Raw genomic sequence first — 22,327 nt, 5'->3', positions numbered from 1 at the left:
TATACTATTCTTTATTCTCAGCAGCAATGAATGAGAGTTCCTGTTGCTCCACATCCTTGCCAGCATTTTGTGTTGTCAGTGTTTTGGATTTCTGCCATTCTGATAGGTGTGTAGTGTTATCTCATCGTTATTTTAATTTCCACTTCCCTGATGACATGTGATGTGAAACACTTTTTCATGTGCTTATTTGTTATCTGTATATCTTTAATGAGGTGTCTATTAAGGTCTTTTGCCCATTTCTTAATCAGGTTGTTTGTCGTTGTTGAGTTTTAAGAGCTCTTTATTCATTGGGGATAACAGTCCTTTATTAGATGTATCTTTTGCAAATATTTTCTCCCAGTCTGTGGCTTTTCTTCTCATTCTCTTGATATTGTTATTTACAGAGCAAAAGTTTTTTTTTATTTTAATGAAGTCCAGCTTAACAATTTTTTTCATGGATTGTGCCCTCGCAGTTATATCTAAAAAGGCATTGCCATACACAAGGACATCTGTGTTTTCTCCTATGTTATCTTCCATGAGTTTATAGTTCTACATTTGACATTTATGTCTGTGATTCATTTTGAGTTGATTTTTGTGAAGGGTGTAAGATCTAGGTCCATATTCATTTTTTGCATGTGAATGCCCAGTCGTTCCTGCACCATTTGTTGTAAAGACTAATTTTGCTCCATTGCATTGCCTTTGCTCCCTTATCAATAGAGAGCCTATTTCTGGGCTCTCTATTCTGTTCCATTGATCTGTTTGTCTATTCTTTTGCCAGTATCACACTGTCTTGATTACTGTAGATTTATAATAAGTCATGATGTTGACAGGGTCAGTGTTCCAACTGAATTTTTAAAAGAGAAACTAAATGGGGGCATTTAAAAACCAGCATTAATCCCAATTTGATGTGAGTAGAAATGTAGAATTAAGAAAGAAGAATATTCAAGAAAAACAATTTCATTGTAGGTACACATTCAAACTATCCTGAAATAAGTAAAAATTTAAGTATCCAAATTTTATATGATGCTACTTAGATACAGTATCAGAAAGAACTACAATGACTAGGGCTTGTGTCCATTTCTCTATGCAAAAATACAACAATCCTTGCCCTTATCTCTATCACAGGAATATTATGATAAAATAAGATAAAACATGCTTGAAAATACTGAGTACATGTGTTTGCATATATAAGCTCCACTTCCTCCTGAGGGGCTGTGATATTATTCTGATTATTTCTTCAAGTGGTGTTCCAGGACAGGCTCTCTCGGCCACTTCACTATCACTCTAACAACACCGCTGCCGGAAATTACTCTGTATGTCTGGTGCTTCAGCAGTAATGATTGAATAGCTCACATAATTCAAAATCATGAATTTCAATATTTTACTTTGGACTCTATCCATGTGCAGAAACTTAAATGAATGGCGCCAAAAATATCTATTTATAATAAACTGCTTTTACACAATAAGATCAAATTACTCTCCTTGTGGCATTATCTTGAATACACTTAAAGAATTAAATAAATCATGGATGATTTCCCTCCACCCCTGCTTTCCCCCATTTATCCAATTAAGGTCATGCCTTAACTTTTAAAATCATATTTCAGAAGTTTTATGAACACTTTTGTTGACCATGTCAAACTTAGATTTGGCCAAAGTTGAACCACACCTAAAAATTAAGCATGGAAGCAGAGAAGATTAATGATTGCTTCAGTAGGTAATAATCAGACTCAAACAAGCCACAGAGTAAAAGAATGCAGCCTTGGAGAGGCTTGTCTGCTCGCCCGCCAGGGCGCACAGCGCTGGAAGCTGAGGCTCGGGCTTCGGTCAGAGCGCAGAGAGAGGACTGGGGCTGGCGGCGAGAACTCAGCGTGAAGGGGGCTAATGAGCCACAGCTAGCCGGCAGGGAGTCCGGGAAAACTCTGGAGCTGCCGAAGAGGCAAGAGACTTTTTCTTCCCTCTTGGTTTCCTGGTGCGCGAGGAGAGGGGATTAAGAGCGCTGCTTAAAGGGGCTCCACAGACGGGCGCGAGTTGCGACTGAAAGCGCGGAGCCCAGTGACGGGCGTGGGACGCTGGGGCTGCTGCTGCTGCCGCCAAGAAGCCTGTGTGCGAGCGCAGGTCACTGCCCACACCGCCCTTCCGGGAGCCTGTGCAGCCCGCCACTGCCGGGGTCCCGGGATCCAGGGGCGGCTTCCCTGGGAGAACGCACGGCGCGCCTCGGGCTGGTGCAACGTCACGCCGACCTCTGCCGCTGCAGGCTCGCCCCGCACTCCGTGCCCCTCCCTCCCGCCCGGCCTGAGTGAGCAAGAGTCCCCGAAGCGGCTGCTCCTTTAACCCTGTCCTGTCTGAGCGAAGAACAGACGCCCTCCGGTGACCTACACGCAGAGGCGGGGCCAAATCCAAAGCTGAGACCCAGGAGCTGTGAGAACAAAGAAGAGAAAGGGAAACCTCTCCCAGCAGCCTCAGAAGCAGCGGATTAAAGCTCCACAATCAACTTGATGTACCCTGCATCTGTGGAATACATGAATAGACAACACATCATCCCAAATTGAGGAGCCCGGAGTCAGTGCTGTGCCTCTGAAGTGGGAGAGCCAACTTCAGGACACTGGTCCACAAGAGACTTCCCAGCTCCACATAATATCAAACGGCGAAAATCTTCCAGAGATCTCCATCTCAACACCAGCACCCAGCTTCACTCAACGACCAGCAAGCTACAGTGCTGGACACCCTATGCCAAACAACTAGCAAGACAGGAACACAACGCCACCCATTAGCAGAGAGGTGGCCTAAACTCATAAAAAGTCCGCAGACACCCCAAAACACACCACCAGACGTGGACCTGCCCACCAGAAAGACAAGATCCAGCCTCATCCACCAGAACACAGGCACTAGTCCCCTCCACCAGGAAGCCTACACAACCCACTAAACCAACCTTAGCCACTGGAGACAGACACCAAAAACAACGGGAACTACGAACCTGCAGCCTGCAAAAAGGAGACCCCAAACACAGTAACATAAGCAAAATGAGAAGACAGAAAAACACACAGCAGGAGAAGGAGCAAGATAAAAAGCCACCAGATCTAACAAATGAAGAGGTAATAGGCAGTCTACCTGAAAAAGAATTCAGAATAATGATGGTAAAGATGATCCAAGATTCTATTTCCCAGATCCAAAATCTTGGAAATAGAATAGACAAAATGCAAGAAACAGTTAACAAGGACCTAGAAGAACTAAAGATGAATCAAGCATCGATGAAAAACACAATACATGAAATAAAAAATACTCTAGATGGGATCAATAGCAGAATAACCGAGGCAGAAGAACGGATAAGTGAGGTGGAAGATAAAATAGTGGAAATAACTGCTGCAGAGCAAAATAAAGAAAAAAGAATGAAAAGAACAGAGGACAGTCTCAGAGACCTCTGGGACAACATTAAACGCACCAACATTCGAATTATAGGGGTTCCAGAAGAAGAAGAGAAAAAGAAAGGGACTGAGAAAATATTTGAAGAGATTATAGTTGAAAACTTCCCTAATATAGGAAAGGAAATAGTTAATCAAGTCCAGGAGGCACAGAGAGTCCCATACAGAATAAATCCAAGGAGAAATACGCCAAGACACATATTAATCAAACCGTCAAAAATTAAACACAAAGAAATCCTATTAAAAGCAGCAAGGCAAAAACAACAAATAACACACAAGGGAATCCCCATCAGGATAACAGCTGATCTCTCAGCAGAAACTCTACAAGCCAGAAGGGAGTGGCAGGACATAATTAAAGTGATGAAGGAGAAAAACCTGCAACCAAGATTACTCTACCCAGCAAGGATCTCATTCAGATTTGATGGAGAAATTAAAACGTTTACAGACAAGCAAAAGCTGAGAGAGTTCAGCACCACCAAACCAGCTTTACAACAAATGCTAAAGGAACTTCTCTAGGCAAGAAACACAACAGAAGGAAAAGACCTACAATAACGAACCCAAAACAATTAAGAAAATGGGAATAGGAACATACATATGGATAATTACCTTAAATGTAAATGGACTAAATGCTCCCACCAAAAGATACACATTGGCTGAATGGATACAAAAACAAGACCCATATATATGCTGTCTACAAGAGACGCACTTCAGACCTAGAGACACATACAGACTGAAAGTAAGGGGATGGAAAAAGATATTCCATGCAAATGGAAATCAAAAGAAAGCTGGAGTAGCAATTCTCATATCAGACAAAATAGACTTTAAAATAAAGACTACTAGAAGAGACAAAGAAGGACACTACCTAATGATCAAGGGATCGATCCAAGAAGAAGATATAACAATTATAAATATTTATGCACCCAACATAGGAGCACCTCAATACATAAGGAAAATACTAACAGCCATAAAAGGAGAAATCGACAGTAACACAATCATAGTAGGGGACTTTAACACCCCACTTTCACCAATGGACAGATCATCCAAAATGAAAATAAATAAGGAAACACTAGCTTTAAATGATACATTAAACAAGATGGACTTAATTGATATTTATAGGACATTCCATCCAAAAACAACAGAATACACATTTTTCTCAAGTGCTCATGGAACATTCTCCAGGATAGATCATATCTTGGGTCACAAATCAAGCCTTGGTAAATTTAAGAAAATTGAAATTGTATCAAGTATCTTTTCCGACCACAATGCTATGAGACTAGATATCAATTACAGGAAAAGAGCTGTAAAAAATACAAACACATGGAGGCTAAACAATACACTACTTAATAACGAAGTGATCACTGAAGAAATCAAACAGGAAATTAAAAAATACCTAGAAACAAATGACAATGGAGACACGACGACCCAAAACCTATGGGATGCAGCAAAAGCAGTTCTAAGAGGGAAGTTTATAGCAATACAATCCCACCTTAAGAAACAGGAAACATCTCGAATAAACAACCTAACCTTGCACCAAAGCAATTAGAGAAAGAAGAACAAAAACATCCCAAAGTTAGCAGAAGGAAAGAAATCATAAAAATCAGATCAGAAATAAATGAAAAAGAAATGAAGGAAACGATAGCAAAGATCAATAAAACTAAAAGCTGGTTCTTTGAGAAGATAAACAAAATTGATAAACCATTAGCCAGACTCATCAAGAAAAAAAGGGAGAAGACTCAAATCAATAGAATTAGAAATGAAAAAGGAGAAGTAACAACTGACACTGCAGAAATACAAAAGATCATGAGAGATTACTATAAGCAACTCTATGCCAATAAAATGGACAACCTGGAAGAAATGGACAAATTCTTAGAAATGCACAACCTGCCGAGACTGAACCAGGAAGAAATAGAAAATATGAACAGACCAATCACAAGCACTGAAATTGAAACTGTGATTAAAAATCTTCCAACAAACAAAAGCCCAGGACCAGATGGCTTCACAGGCGAATTCTATCAAGCATTTAGAGAAGAGCTAACACCTATCCTTCTGAAACTCTTCCAAAATATAGCAGAGGGAGGAACACTCCCAAACTCATTCTACGAGGCCACCATCACCTTGATACCAAAACCAGACAAGGATGTCACAAAGAAAGAAAACTACAGGCCAATATCACTGATGAACATAGATGCAAAAATCCTCAACAAAATACTAGCAAACAGAATCCAACAGCACATTAAAAGGATCATACACCATGATCAAGTGGGGTTTATTCCAGGAATGCAAGGATTCTTCAATATACGCACATCAATCAACGTGATACACCATATTAACAAACTGAAGGAGAAAAACCATATGATCATCTCAATAGATGCAGAGAAAGCTTTCGACAAAATTCAACACCCATTTATGATAAAAACCCTGCAGAAAGTAGGCATAGAGGGAACTTTCCTCAACATAATAAAGGCCATATATGACAAACCCACAGCCAGCATCGTCCTCAATGGTGAAAAACTGAAACCATTTCCACTAAGATCAGGAACAAGACAAGGTTGCCCACTCTCACCACTCTTATTCAACTTAGTTTTGGAAGTTTTAGCCACAGCAATCAGAGAAGAAAAGGAAATAAAAGGAATCCAAATTGGAAAAGAAGAAGTAAAGCTGTCACTGTTTGCAGATGACATGATAATATACATAGAGAATCCTAAAGATGCTACCAGAAAACTACTAGAGCTAATCAATGAATTTGGTAAAGTTGCAGGATACAAAATTAATGCACAGAAGTCTCTGGCATTCCTATATACTAATGATGAAAAATCTGAAAGTGAAATCAAGGAAACACTCCCATTTACCATTGCAACAAAAAGAATAAAATATCTAGGAATAAACCTACCTAAGGAGACAAAAGACCTGTATGCAGAAAATTATAAGACACTGATGAAAGAAATTAAAGATGATACAAATAGATGGAGAGATGTACCATGTTCTTGGATTGGAAGAATCAACATTGTGAAAATGACTCTACTACCCAAAGCAATCTACAGATTCAATGCAATCCCTATGAAACTACCACTGGCATTTTTCACAGAACTAGAACAAAAAATTTCACAATTTGTATGGAAACACAAAAGACCCCAAATAGCCAAAGCAATCTTGAGAACGAAAAATGGAGCTGGAGGAATCAGGCTCCCTGACTTCAGACTATACTACAAAGCTACAGTAATCAAGACAGTATGGTACTGGCACAAAAACAGAAAGATAGATCAATGGAACAGGATAGAAAGCCCAGAGTTAAACACACGGACATATGGTCACCTTATCTTTGATAAAGGAGGCAGGAATGTACAGTGGAGAAAGGACAGTCTCTTCAATAAGTGGTGCTGGGAAAACTGGATAGGGACATGTAAAAGTATGAGATTAGATCACTCCCTAACACTATACACAAAAATAAGCTCAAAATGGATTAAAGACCTAAATGTAAGGCCAGACACTATCAAACTCTTAGAGGAAAACATAGGCAGAACACTCTATGACATAAATCACAGCAAGATCCTTTTTGACCCATCTCCTAGAGAAATGGAAATAAAGACAAAAATAAACACATGGGACCTAATGAAACTTAAAAGCTTTTGCACAGCAAAGGAAACCATAAACAAGACCAAAAGACAACCCTCAGAATGGGAGAAAATATTTGCAAACGAAGCAACTGACAAAGGATTAATCTCCAAAATTTATAAGCAGCTCATGCAGCTCAATAACAAAAAAACAAACAACCCAATCCAAAAATGGGCAGAAGACCTAAATAGACATTTCTCCACAGAAGATATACAGACTGCCAACAAACACATGAAAGGATGCTCAACATCTTTACTTATTAGAGAAATGCAAATCAAAACTACAATGAGATATCATCGCACACCAGTCAGAATGGCCATCATCAAAAAATCTACAAACAATAAATGCTGGAGAGGGTGTGGAAAAAAGGGAACACTCTTGCACTGCTGGTGGGAATGTGAATTGGTACAGCCGCTATGGAGAACGGTATGGAGGTTCCTTAAAAAACTACAAATAGAACTACCATATGACCCAGCAATCCCACTACTAGGCATATACCCTGAGAAAACCATAATTCAAAAAGAGACATGTACCAAAATGTTCATAGCAGCCCTATTTACAATAGCCCGGAGATGGAAACAACCTAAGTGTCCATCATCGGATGAATGGATAAAGAAGATGTGGCACATATATACAATGGAATATTACTCAGCCATAAAAAGAAATGAAATTGAGCTATTTGTAATGAGGTGGATAGACCTAGAGTCTGTCATACAGAGTGAAGTAAGTCAGAAAGAGAAAGACAAATACTGTATGCTAACACATATATATGGAATTTAAGAAAAAAAAATGTCATGAAGAACATAGGGGTAAGACAGGAATAAAGACACAGACCTACTAGAGAATGGACTTGAGGATATGGGGAGGGGGAAGGGTAAGCTGTGACAAGGTGAAAGAGCGGCATGGACATATATACACTACCAAACGTAAGGTAGATAGCTAGTGGGAAGCAGCCGCATAGCACAGGGAGATCAGCTCGGTGCTTTGTGACCGCCTGGAGGGGTGGGATAGGGAGGGTGGGAGGGAGACGCAAAAGGGAGGGGATATGGAAACATATGTATATGTATAACTGATTAAATTTGTTATAAAGCAAAAAAAAAAAAAAAAGAATGCAGCCTTCCTGACATTAAAATCAGGACAGTCTTCCTTCCTCTTGGTTTGGACTGTGTTATGAGACCAGAAATTTTCCTTTTAAGATACAAGAAGCTCTTAAGTTCTTTGCAATGAGGCATATAAAAAATATCAATTTCTCCAAATATAGAAAAAATAATTTGGATGAAAACAAACACTAGCAATCTTTCTTTATTATAGCCTTAATGATAATCAGATCATTGTCTCAATAGAACTGTACTGACATTCTTTTTTGCACTGTTTTTGCTCCAGAAAATAGTATCCCGAGAAATCCCCTGGTATTATTTGCTATCATTTTGACATATTGCTACTTCTACAGGTTAGAAATATTTGCATCATTGACATATATCTCCATAGAGTTGCTAGGTTATTTCACCTGACATTGTAACATGATATCTATGGATTTATATTATAAAAATCTCATGAGAATGTCAATGACACAAAATCCCATTACAGTGAAGGGGAATTAGTGACATTACAAAAACATTGTGAAAAGTGACTAGAATACCTCATTTCTGGGAGCTTTGTTTCATCAAAATGAAAAACCTCTTGATTTAATTATTTAAATAAATTTCTTTTTATTTAAATATTTAATTTTTTCCTTTAAATATTATTACCACAATAGAGAAACTAAGAAAATAGGTTGAACAAAAAAAAAAGTGGTTATTTTCTGTTTCACCATTGTAATTTGTTTCACTTAGTTAATGCCAATGCTACTCAGGCCAGAAAAGTCAAGGAGAGCAGGTAGGCCCCATTCACTTGTCACTTACTGTTCCAGCATACATAACTCTACAGCGTGAGTACAGAAAAATCTAGCAGGGATTAAGTCAGGGTATTGAAAACTTCAGCCAAATACTATTTCTGGTACTAATAATTAGAATTTACCAGGTTGATTTAAAAGCCGTCTGGGGATAAAACTTAACTACTTCAAAATTCACAGTAGATAAAGGGGCCTTTTCTTTTATTTATATTTTTATCCAATTTTATATTAATTTCATTTTGAGGTATGACATCCTGTCCTATCCCTTGGTTACAGAAGATAAGTTATTTAGTGACAGCTACAGGAATAGCCTCCACTACTGTTTCTCTCATTCACAGCATGAAGGAAAATGAGTTGGACGCTTTTCAGTTGATAGAGCAGAACTATGAATCTTTCAGATGTCCCCAATCTTATATGCTGCTAGCCAAGTCACTTTTATTCCCCTTACAGATATGGATATTAATGTGTAAGTTTCCCTAGAGTCCTCTGCTTTTATGCAAAGGAAGGCTGGGTGTTTTGTGAAAAGAGAACTCTCACTGAGTTTCCTTTTTGAATTTATGGAGTTTAGGAGTAGCACATAATCATTTATAGCTGGGCTGACAGGGAGCACAGTACATATTACCACTTGTCTGCTCAGTCATTTAAAATCACCTCCCGGAGACTACTGCTGATATTAGCTCAGTGACTTTATCAGATACTTTAATTATAAAATATATGTATCATGAAGACAGCAAACTCCAGTAAATTTCTAATATTCCTAAATCTTAAAAAAAAAAAAAAATGCAAGTTTGCATTCAAAGTTCAGTTCCCTGTAGTTAAATGACAGATATGCTATTTTGATAACAAATCACTGTTATTTGGGCCCTCCTAGTAGAAAGAGGATAGTTTTCATAGTCAGACAGAAATAACATGGAATTGTGTGCTTCTATTTATTAGCCGAGGAATGTCAAACAATGGGTAGGAATAGTATCAATTCTGAGGATAACTCTGAGACTTAGATGAAGTAGTGCATATACAATACCCAGCAGGGGCCAGACAGACATGGATGGGCACAAGCTCTCTTCATTCATGATCATTTGCATTACCTTTTTTTGACCAGTTCCAAGAAGAACACATACTAATTTATGCAACTAGCAGTTTTCTCAATAATGAAAAGAAGCCTCCACTTTAAAATGTTTAGATGGGTCTAGACATTAGAGTGCAGGTCTGTTGTGACTCCGAAGTTGAGTAGAACTCAAGCACCAGTATAAATATTTTAGATGTAGTGGGTCGGCCAAAAAGTTCGTTCGGATTTTTCCTGTTACAGAAAAGTCCGAATGAACTTTTTGGCCAGCCCAATATTTCAAAGATTAAACTATTCACCCTTGTCTTCTAATTAATAGTCCAACCTTCCTGCTTTAGTCTTCTTGTAATACCTCAAAGTTTGACCCATTGAAGAGAATACTTGAGTTTTCAACAATAGTCTATTTTTATTATCTACAAGTCTTCAGGAAAGATGGAGTAAGAGCAAGATACAGAAAAGAAGTTTTCTCTGCAGATTCACAGACACAGGACAGACTGGTGGCTGCCAAGGGGGGAGGGGGAAGGGGGAGGGAAGGATTGGGAGTTTGGGATTAGCAGACGCAAACTAGTATATACAGAGTGGATAAACAACAAGGTCCTACTGTAGAACACAGGGAACTAGATTCAGTATCTTGTGATAAACCACACTGGAGAAGAATATGAAAAAGAATGCATATATATGTATAATTGAATCACTTTGCTGTATAGCAGAAATTAATGCAGCATTGTAAATCAACTATTTCAATATAACAAATTCAAAAAAAGAAAAATAGTTTTCTCTGCCTTCTGGAAAGGCAGAGGTGGAAACAGAAGGTGAGCTTACATGGTCTACTTCGTTACATGCTAGTCATTTTATCCCAAATATGCTCCATGGCCTGTCTTTTTTCTAACTGATTTAAAATACATTTTACATTTTGGATATCTTAAGAAAATTAATATTTGTTTTATTTGTAAGTGTTTATTTTATGAATTATTTGAAAAATGGTTCTAATTTTGGAAGACTGGGAACAAAAAATATTCCTTGCCTAAATCAATAATCTCACTAAATACATATTACCTTAGAATTTATTAATAGTGTTAAGTGGTAAAGATAAGCAACAAAGTAAACAAAATAGGATAGATAGATATAATTGTTATATATATTGTTATATATGTTTTATAGACAGACAGACAGACAGGTGTCCAGTCATCATAATGAACCTTTGAAATAAAGTTTGCAATTCAATTTCAAAGTTTTCTTTCTATGTCATCGGGATAACTGAGGTTATACAGCTGTAACCAACAATACTCCATGCCTCAGTAACTTAAAAAACAAAATGTCATCTCTTCTCACACCAAATCCCCATCATATATAAACTGTGGTCTCTTCTCTATGTTGTCACTGTCCTCACTCTAAGAACCAGGCTAATAGAACAGTCCCTACCTACTTAGATCATTGCTGGTTTCGGTAGCAGGGAGAAAAAGATACTGCCTAGTGTCACGACAAAAACTCAACCTGAGGTGACATTTATGTTTTCAACTTATTAGACAGAACTGGTCTCACGCACCAGACAGAGACAAGGGAGACAGGGAGTGAAATTCTGACACATTCCCAGAAGAACTGGACTGTTTGGAAAATGGCACTAATTACCAGCGAACTATAAACTAAGTTGTTACTGGCTGCAAGGGCATCTAGAACACCGGCATTTACTCAGCAGCCAGCACAGAGCCTGGCAGTTAGAAAGAGCCCAGAAAAGAGTTAATGAGTGAAGAGAAGTATTGTTAGAAATGAAGCTGAAAGACAATAATTGTAAAAGGCTATCTTCTTAGGAAACTTAGACAACCTGCTGAGGAAAGGCTGAGACTTGCAGTATGCAAAATCAAAAGAAATTAGCCTGCACTGCCTGGCAATTTATAATCAATAACCTGTAATTCCTTATTTTTAAAACGTAAATGAAGCCACCTGCCCTAGGGTAGAATGCAAAAATACTTCTTAAGCTGCAATATGGTTATAATATTAAATCGATCTCATTTCTGCCATTGAGAATGAAGCCACACAAGAAAACACAGCTGGGATAGGTTTATAATCCAAATAAAAAATCAAAATTGCAATTATAAGCAGAGATGGAAACATACAGCTCTGGATATTGTCACAGTGTATAAATCCAGGAGCAATTTTAAAGCAAAGAATATTGATTGGGGAACACAGATCTCAATTGAAAAATCTAGAATGCCTGCCCATATTCTCTCGATTTTTCCCATGCCTTGCCTGCCAGCATTACGTGTGTCATCCTGCAGTCAGTTCACTGACACTCTGTAGCTCAGCTGAATAAACAAATCAGTAAACAGTGAAAAATATGTTGAGGCATGCTGTCACTTAAGGAATAAACGTTAAATTGGTTAGAATTATAGCTAGGAGAAACAGGATATGAAAGTATAAGAAGAAGGAATGTGTGAGTGATTAAATATGAGGTCATGTACCCCTGCACATGACAAGTCAAGGAAAGACTGTTACAATGGAGACATTCAGAGTAAGATGGATGAGATCTATGTTCAAAGCACAAATGCATATAAAATTTTTAAAAATCAAGTGTTATTTCAAGCAATTCTTTAGGTTCTTTAAAGCTGATGACCAAACCAAACTCCCAAGTATAAGCAATTAGAAATAGATGTAGAGGGGTCTCAAGGTTCAGCCATTCAGTTGCTGGGCTGAGGACTGGCACTATTCCTTGGGTAATTGGATTGCACTGCCTGCTGCTTTTATATCTCATCTCACTTGGGCATGTATTTGATATTCAGAGAAAATTCAGGGTAACTAATGAATGCTGCAAGCACAAATGAATATTATTTCTATGCAGATTTTTTGGCAACTACGTAAAACATTTGGAGAGAGTAACCCAGCATCAGAAACATGGATGGAGAATGGAGGCTTTGCATTCTAATCATATGCCTGCCTCTAGCTTCACACTTAATCTACTTGGGTCTTCCCTCTGTCTCCTGGCTGTACCATCTGGCTAACTGAACTGAGAGTTCTCATGGTATATGTTATCTGACAATAGAATAGGGATCATTGAAAATTCCAATAAAGAACCAGCAAAGAACCACCAAAAACATTCTCAGCTTCTAAGTGGCTGCTGGGCATTCCATTTACATTCTAGATCCTTTCAGGAGGCAGCAAGCTATAGATAAAATATGTGAGAAAAAAGCCAGAAAGTATTAGGCTTCATTCTTGCACTTAATACCAAGAACTAACAGGATCACTTCATGTCTCTTAATGAATGCTAGTCACAGCAAATTTTAAAAGAGTATAAAATTTTACTCTGTGTTGTCTGCAGGATTGTATGGGTAATTCATGTAAACATTTTTATACACTCTACAGCAATATACACATGCAAGAAGTTATAAAACTTCAGCACAAGGTTTCTAATAAATAGTTGTAAGAAATCACAGAAGTGCTTGAATAAGATTTTTTTTTGCTGTATGCGGGCCTCTCACTGTTGTGGCCTCTCCCGTCGCAGAGCACAGGCTCCGGACGCGCAGGCTCAGTGGCCATGGCTCATGGACCCAGTCGCTCCGCGGCATGTGGGATCTTCCCGGACCGGGGCACGAACCCGTGTCCCCTGCATCAGCAGGCAGACTCTCAACCACTGCGCCACCAGGGAAGCCCAAGATTTTTTGATATTTCCAAATCAGTGGAAATCTTACATCTATCCAGGATATGGATGCATGGTCACTGCACAGCAAATGCTTTGACAAATATACTGAGGATCAGATCCACTAAGGAAGGCAGATCTTGATGTTGAAATAGCTGGAAATCAGAGGTGCAGGGGAATTTTATTGTATATATTTTAATGCTAACTTCCCACTGAAAAATATGAATGATCTGTGAAACAATTAGACAGTAACTAAAACTCTGCCACTCTGGTTTCTGATATGCTTGCTATCTAATGGTTACACCCTCCTTTTTAATGTGTTTAGTTTCCCAAATTTCTGGATTCATATTTCATTTGAAAGATAGTTTGATTTGTGTTAATTGCAAAATATCACAAATTATAACAATGTTTAATATTTGTCTCAATTATGAAAACATCCACAGAGATAACCTAGTCTTTATGCAAGATTTTTCACAAGAAACACTACAGTTAACATTTACTGAGTACTTACTATGTTCCATGAACAGGGTTAAGTGTGTGTGTGTGTGTGTGTGTGTGTGTATGTGGTGTTCACTGAGACCTCACAACAGCTCTGTAATTAGGTAAACGGAGGCTTGTTCAAGGTCACTAAATCCAGATTCGTTTGTCTCCAGAACCTTAGTTGACTAAAGAAACTCTGTGCATCACACATGTTTTTTGGTGGGTAGCCAGCAGAATATTAGCATATGACAGTGATTTAAAGAAAGTAAAAGGAGAGAACGAGCTTCTGTACGTGGGTGTGGCACAAATAAACCACAACAAATTGCCAAATGGAAGGTGAATGTTCATTTTGTGGAGTAGTTTTATACAGAGAACAAAGGGACTCAATTCATATTCATAGCAAAGCACGTATTTTAGGAACAGTTAAATGCTGATTACTCTTCTGCAATTGTTTTAAATTAAATATTACCATTAAGGACCACACTAAATAATGTGCTAACATTTCAGTTTGTGGATAAGATATTAATCTGAGGTTCTCCATCATAAAAGTGTTAAAGCCTTCGACTTAGAATCCCAGTGGTTTTCACAGCATTGCCCTTTCTCCTCCCAGGAATCTATGTACATGGAGATATCTGCACATCATTTCTGTGTTCACCTAGAATTGGAATGAGCCGGCCTATCTCAGTGATACAAATTCAAGTGAAGAATATGAGTGATGAGGACAGCAGGAATCGAGCCACGAGATCTGTTCTTGCTTCGGCTCTGCCACTGAGGGCCTGGAAACATACTGTATTATGCACAGGGACTTCGCAAGAGAGCAGAAAGTTCATAACCAACCCCTATTTGACATTATAAACCCGAAACTTGGAGAACTGAAGTGATTTGCAAAAGATCATAAAGATAGTTGGTGGCACAGTAAGATAAATAAATCCATACTTTGAGCAAGTCACACTATTTTTATGGATATTAGCTAGTCCACCTGTAAACTTAAAAATTTCAGCAAGATTATTTCTTAGATACAACTAGCACAGAGTCGTGGTCGTTGTTTAACGTTTCAAATGGAAATGTATGTGTATGGGAAGCAGTGAGCTAAGAGACTTGGACTTTGGAACTGACCAACCTGATCTCCCAGAGCCCTGGTTTCCTTATATAATACAAACTCTGTGTGTGTGTGTGTGTGTCCTCCTTCTTTGTGTGATTACTAGGAAGTTCATAGGATACAAAGTATGTGGAAGTACTATTGGATTCCCTCATCAGCATTTCGACAGATTTTTGGTTCTGTGAACTTAATATGCTTAGGATACACCATTTCTTTAGAAGACGCAGCTATTTTTAGTCATAATATAAAACTACAGAGATAAGAAGTCAGTGTTAATGCACACTGACCACGGAAGTCAATCCATTTTATTTTCTTTGCTTGGAATAAATAGTTATCAGACTTTTAGGACATGGCAGACTTTAAGGGAGAGTGAAAGTCTTCGAATGTTTATGAGTCACGTGGGTGCCCAGCAGGCATAAACAAGATTATGAATTCTGGGTTGGACTGTTAACCTCCCATTAACTAGTTACATTATATATTAAACAAGTTATTAAATCTCTGAAGCAAACAGTTTCTTCATCTGCAAAATTAGAATAATAATAAAACATTTGTTAGGGTTTGCTGTGAGGCGAAAAAGAAGTAGTATATAAAAAGTACTTAGAGGACTCCCTTGGTGGCGCAGTGTTTAAGAGTCTGCCTACCAATGCAGGGCACACGGGTTCGAGCCCTGGTCCGGGAAGATCCCACATGCCACAGAGCAACTAAGCCCGCGCACCACAACTACTGAGCCTGCGCTCTAGAGCCTGTAAGCCACAACTACTGAGCCCATGTGCCACAATTACTGAAGCCCACGCGCCTAGAGCCCGTACTCCGCCAACAAGAGAAGCCACTGCAATGAGAAGCCCGCGCACCACAACGAAGAGTAGCCCCCGCTCGCCGCAACTAGAGAAAGCCCGCGCGTAGCAACGAAGACCCAATGCAGCCAAAAATAAATTAATTAATTTAAAAAATATAACTATAAAAAAGTACTTAGGATAATGCCTTCTGCATGGTAAAAGAGCAATAAATTTAAATATTACTACTTTTATTAATAACTATATATTGAAACATTACACAATCATTTTGCTTTATTATAACTTGAGTGAAACATAAGACTTGGATAAATGATATGCTCTTAATCTATTTCACAATTAGTTCAACCAAAATGCATAATAGGAATACAGATGTTAAAAAAAAACAGTAATAGTGGACAGAAACTTTATTTCAGAAAGAATAGCGAGAATCAAAATGTACACACACTTTTATCAGGTCGATGATACAGCTTTTCAAAGAATTAGAGCCAAAAACATAAAAATAAAGAAGGTAAAGATGTCATTTTATTAGCTGTCATCCTTCCTTCAAAGATAAATAAGAATGGTTTTGCTCTAGGAATGTTAAGTTGTTCCCCCAAATTCCCCTCATTTATCTTTTAAATTCACAACTATCATTGTGTGCAGTGACAGACTCGCTCCCAAAAGTTTGTATTATTATTGTTATTGACAATAAAAGCTTGTTCTCAATTTCTGGAGGAAGGAAAAACAAAATAAGCTATAGCTCTACAAGGACAGCCTTTGCATATCTATACTCAAACTTAAGCCAATAAAAATGACAGTCTTATTAAAACAACTAAGGGTAGAAGAATAAAGGTAATCATGCCCCCAAACCGAATGTATAGAGATTTTTTTTAAAGATTCAAAATTTAGTATTGTAAAGAGGTTGTTAGCTATTAGATCCACTTCATAAAAAACCTGTTTCAATATTCTTTTCAATTCTATTTGGATGAATATAAATAAATGAAAACTCCTGTTTGTTAAAAGTGTCCATTACTTCAATATATTTGTAAATTGGATGTTGGAAAAGAGCCTGCAAAAGAATTTCAAGAGCTGAGTAATTTGTCTTCTTATATTTCAGGGAAAGTTGGTTTAAGCAAAATATTAATGCGACAACTATGGGCTTTGAAGTAGAGGAGCATATTAATGCACTGATCTGATTTCACTGAAGGAATAAGACACCTCTGGACAGCTCGAGAGATTGGCTTCAATATACGGAAAGAAAGAAAGACAATCAAGGAGCCATGCTGTGCTGTTCTATGATGCTCAAGTCATAGCCGACATTAATAAGTCACTAGCTATTTTCATATGCTTGTCATAACCTTTGTGTCACAATTTCAGGGAAGAGAGAATATAAGACAAGGAACTTCAGAGAGAGAAAGTTAAAGCAAGCCTGTCAAAGATTGGCAGGCCCAAATTTGATCTGCCTTCTGTTCTCCCTGTTCCCTGAGAAGCTTGTGTCAATCTTTCTTGGCCAAGTTTTCAAACACAGAACCTCATTTGGGAAATGTGTGAACACAGTCAAGTTGTCACCAGCCCATCCTGTGGGCATTCAGGCTTTCTGGTAATAATACTAATTTGGAAAGCCAAATTTAGACCACAGTGCTTCCATTGGCCTCTATGAAATCAGAATTTATATTTTCCCTTTTAAAGCTGTAAACATAAGGCATCTTAAGAAGAGTCACAAGTTAGCAAGACCCTAAACACATAACAGCTATTCTTATGTATGATTTTGTGATGCTCTGGGAATGACTAATGAGTGGCTCACCCACAGATGCTTACCTATTAATAACCAATAGGGTTAATAGGGAGGAAGCCCAAGACACGACATAGCATTTTGGGATAAAGAGAGTTCACCTGAATAATTACTACTATGAACGCCATTGATGTTAGTTCTATGCAGATGTTAACATGTATCAACCACAGAAAAATTTCAAAAATATAAAGAAAAAGAAACTTTAAATAAGTCATTATGTTACCTAATGTTACTTATTTATGCTACTTGGAGACCTAGAGTTAGAGCTAAAATACAGGTTAATGTTATCAGGCCATTCTTAGCCATGTATATCCCCTTCATGCCTTTAAATAAAATTCTATTCAGAATCTAGAAGGAGATTAACGATAGCTTCATCAAGCCTAGAAAGACATTATCCTTCTACGTGAGGGCTGCACAACACTACGCAAAAAGAACATAGTCAACAAACTTTTAGAGTTAGTAATTTTTAATCGATTTATTTTTCCTACAACAGAGGAGTCCATATTCAAGCATTTTCCATTAAAAAAGGAAATAAAAACTAATTAGTTTGAAAAAGAATCAAGTCTACTTTCCTTGATAATCCCTTGCCTAACCGTTATCACTTTTTTACAATTACAAGGATTTCTTCTACCCTTAATTTAGCACAAAACACATTATCTAAGCTATGTGTCAGCAGATTTTAAAATGTATATATGCATATGTATACAAAGGTATGCATACATATATATCCATGTGCATTTTTTAGTTTTTAAATTTTATTGAAGTATAGTTGATTTATAATGTTGTGTTAATTTCTGCTATACAGCGAGTGATGCAGTTATAGCTATACATATTATTTTTCATATTCTTTTCCATGATGGTTTATCACAGGATATTGACTATAGTTCCCTGTGCTCTACAGTAGGACCTTGTTATTTATCCATCCTAGGTATACTAGTTTGCATCTGCTAATCCCAAACTCACAATCCTTCCTTCCCCCACCCCCTCCCTATATCCATATGCATTTATATTTTAATTTTATTATTTAGGAAATCAAAAAATGATTATGAAAAAAGATATAAGATATAGGTTTCTCTTCAAATTGCATTCCTCTGTATGTTTCATTCCCAGTTTAGGTGGGTCATCTTCTCCATACTTTGCAACCCGACTGTCCCATCTACAAGTCGGAAACTGGCTTACTCTATCAACTCCAAGAAAAGAGAAGGAGAAGCAATAGAGGGGAAGCACTGTTCTCTTAAGAAATTGGCATGGGACATGTCTATATGACTGCTGCTTATTTTACATTACTAAGAACTTAGCCATGTGGAAACATACAAGAAAGCTGAGAAATGTACTCTCCAGCTGGACTTCCGTGGACCCTACTTAAACAAGTGTGAAAGGAGGGTAGTGTGAGAATGGATACTGTGGAAAGTTAGTAAGCTTTGCCATACTGATGCATTTCTAATTGGAAAATTTAATAATTTAAAAATGTTCATCATCTAAGGAAATCTATCATACTTTGAGAGGGATAGTCGCTATCGCTTTTTAAAATTAGCACTGTATAAAACTTAATTTGCTAAAGAATTTGCATTGTCAAAGGCAAGTAGTTATGAGTTAAAGTCCATTGCATGTGCTCCACAGTTATGATGGTAGCAGTAGACAAATGACAAAGTGACACTCATTTTTGAAAGGAAATGGTTAATGGCACTCTCCTTTCTGTACATTATGTGGCAACCAAAGATATTAACAGGATTTATAATTAGCAGTGGAATGTAGCTTTGTGACAGAATGAAGATTAGAATTCAGGGTATATTGGACAAAATCACAGAAAATGACGAATCATAGTTCCATAATATGAAAATATACATTTTTATTTAATTCACACAAGACCAAAATCCCAAAGGAATGCAATGAAAACTTTCAAATGTAATCATTTCTGACTTGTTCTGGATGTAAAAGTCTTACTTATATACCTGCTGTCATAAAAAAAATAAATAAGTGGAATCAGTGTGGGCTATTTGGGTGTGAATTAAATTTATGAAGTTTAAAATTTATGATTTGGTTTCTGAAATCTTTAGGCTTTAGACTTATATTTCTGTCCAATTTAATTTCATAAATTTTAATAATATTTGGCAAATCATTTGTAAAGAATAAGTTCACTAAATGTGCTTTCTAGAAGAGTCCCAATTCTTGAAAGTCAAATTCATCACTGCTAAATGGTAGGATCAAAAGAAGGCTACTGGGGCTTCCCTGGTGGCGCAGCGGTTGAGAGTCCGCCTGCCAATGCAGGGGACACAGGTTCGTGCCCTGGTCCAGGAAGATCCCACATGCCACGGACCGGCTGGGCCCTTGAGCCATGGCCCCACTGAGCCTGTGCATCTGGAGCGTGTGCTCCGCAATGGGAGAGGCCGCAACAGAGAGAGGCCCGCATACTGAAAAAAAAAAAAAAAAAAAAGAAGGCTACTAATTGACCCCAAGGTAAAGGAAAGTTTTTGGCCCTGACTGGATTCTATATTGCAAACTAGGACTTGGTTATAAATGTGTAAATATATATTTCTCCACAAAGTAGATGGCATGATAGTTTCAGAAATGAATGGTATTGTGGGCAAATAATCAAGAATCAAAATGATATTCATTTACTCAATAAATACTCATACCCTCACTGCATTCATTCTTTGTCAGTCAGTGTCCTATGATAGATACAAGGAATTCAGCAGAGGAAATAAAATCTATGTCCTAATGAAATTTAAATTCTAGGGGGAGAGACAGGCAATAAACACATAATTATTATTTTGATGAGTGTCCTAAAAGGAGGTGTGGAGTGATCATTTACTGAGACACCTAATCTGCTCTGGGGAGATTAGCAAAGGAAGTGACATCTTAGTTAATATAAAAATGATGACATAAACTTACGTATGTGAAGATTTAGTGGTGAAGAAGAGGAGCTTCTGGAAGAAGCAATTTCCTGTTGTAATGCCTGGATGTGAAAAGAGGAAGTATGTGTAGAACCAACTGAAGTAAGTCTGACTGATCTGAAGCATACACAGATGTGGAAGTAGAGAGGAATGAGAGATGAACTTCAAGAGGTGGGCAGAGACAATACTTTAATAATACCTGTTATCTATATGAAGCGTGAAACTGTTTGTAAATGGCAAAAGGAATTATGAAGGATGGCCAAGAGGCTCTAGCTCTAGTTTCAGCAATAAAGGGCAGTGGTTCTCTGGTTGACAGCGATAGCAGTGGTAGCAAACAGAGGGTGACATGTGGAGAAGGGTGTAGATCAATACAATTTGCTGATAACCTCAAGGAGGAGTGAGGAAAAGAGAGGAGTCAAGAATAATTCCAAAATCATTGCCTTCAGAAACTGGATAAATTGTGTTATCTTGGAATGCGATTGAAAACACTGAGGGAGCGGCTAGTTCAAGAGTGCAGAGAGGGGTCATGAGTCTATTAGTTTAAGACATCTAAGTAGAGAGATCTAGTGGGGCAGTGGTTATATAACTTGTAGCCCAGAACAGTTTCTAGATTGAAGATGGAAATTCCACAGTTCTCAGTCTGTCTCTGGTAGCTGAATCCTTTGGAGTGGATGAGATTACGTAGGGAGAATATTAACAGACAACAAATACATGTTAAGACAGTTTAAATCAAGACACAGAATTGAGGTGGATGATATTCTCTCACTTTACTAAATGATCTAAATGGAGTGATTCACATAATTCTCCATTTTTACCATACAGTTAGGATCAAAAAGAGCAACCTTCTTTTCTAAAAAATTAATGATTTTTAATAACAGGTGCTGATTTTAAGAACAAAAACTGTCAATTTAAAACAGTCTGAAGAATTACAGAATATAGCAATTAAATAATTTTAAATTACTAGGTAATATAAGCAATTAACTCCAGTAGAAATGACCTAAATCAGACACTGAATATAATAGTCTAGGACTATGAAAGAGATATTATGTGTCCTAGTAACAGATTGTTAGTGAATGAAACTAAGTGTCTCTTATTAGATAAGTAAAAGATTCTTTGTCTAAAACATTTTTTTTCTGCATATAATCTCTAGTTGTGCTCAACAAAAATTAAATGAAAAGTTAAGGTAAAGTTTCAGGTTCTATTGAAATGTTTTGTTGGGAACAATGGTTCTTATAATAAGAAATAACAAGGCACATGTGTACATTTTTGTAGGAATTAACTTTCTCTTTAAGACTCATCTTTATTACTCTTATTAATACTTAGAGATGCTTTAGTTACTAAGTTCATAATCCTAAGAAAAGTTGGTGACTTTGTCTTTAAAATAATTTGAGCTAACTTTGTGAGGGGGAAAAGCCCACTAGAGTTATGAGACCTATATTAATATCCTGGTTTTACCATTTACTTAAATTTTTTGAACCACGGAGTTTTCACATGGAAAACAGATTAAAAACACTTTGGTCACCTTACACACCAATTTGTGAAGAGCAAAATGAGACTAGGTAAGTGACAGATTTTAGTACAACGTCCAAAGCAGCTTAATTGCTATTTGGAATTTGGTTGCATAAATAAAGAACATTATCATCACACAGTTCAAGGAGAAAATAAAAAAGAAAGACACCTGTGACAGAATAAAT

Source organism: Mesoplodon bidens, assembly GCF_964165515.1.
Source record: "Mesoplodon bidens genome assembly, chromosome: 1".
Lineage (NCBI taxonomy): Eukaryota > Metazoa > Chordata > Mammalia > Artiodactyla > Ziphiidae > Mesoplodon > Mesoplodon bidens.
The sequence above is the reverse complement of the archived record's forward strand: the minus strand, read 5'-3'. Positions refer to the sequence as shown.